This window comes from Aptenodytes forsteri, unplaced genomic scaffold, assembly GCF_000699145.1.
Source record: "Aptenodytes forsteri isolate BGI_AS27 unplaced genomic scaffold, ASM69914v1 Scaffold192, whole genome shotgun sequence".
Lineage (NCBI taxonomy): Eukaryota > Metazoa > Chordata > Aves > Sphenisciformes > Spheniscidae > Aptenodytes > Aptenodytes forsteri.
In genome coordinates, this window is record NW_008794891.1 from 1,241,665 (window position 1) to 1,242,083 (window position 419).

The 419-nt window shown below is 74.0% G+C and overlaps 1 protein-coding gene across 1 annotated transcript in view; it reads left to right on the top strand.

The window, feature by feature from the left end:
• LOC103895544 (dihydropyrimidinase-related protein 5) overlaps positions 1-419 on the top strand; it is a gene marked incomplete at its 3' end in the record, with an annotated part of 8,261 nt that overhangs the window by 1,865 nt on the left and 5,977 nt on the right. The gene's annotated exons all lie outside the window — the stretch shown is intronic.

Here is a 419-nt window from a genome sequence, read left to right on the forward strand (position 1 = left end):
CCGCTGGCCGTGCCCCCGGCGAGCCGATGCTGCTGGCACAGGGCAGCAGGCGAAAGATGCCACTTTCCGGCAGATGAGCCCCCGGCCCAGGCAGCCGGGAGCCTGGCTCCCCTGCCCGGCCACATTCGCTGCCAGCGACGGGAGGGCGAGCAGAGGGGTGGGCGCCCCGGCAGGGACGGTCCCCATGGGGTGCAGCCCACCTGCCCGCAGCAAAGGTGCTGTCCTGCGTGGGGACCCCTCGGCGCCCCGCAGACCCTGCTGAGGGGGACACTCGTCCAGCTCCAGACCAGAGCATGGCAAACCCGGGCCGGGCTCGGTGGAAGGCACCTATAGCAGCGAGGCTGCCGTGGGGACGCACCGCGGTGCCAGCCCGGCTCGGGGCTCTCCCTGTGCTGCAGGGCCCTGCCATGGGCCGGGGG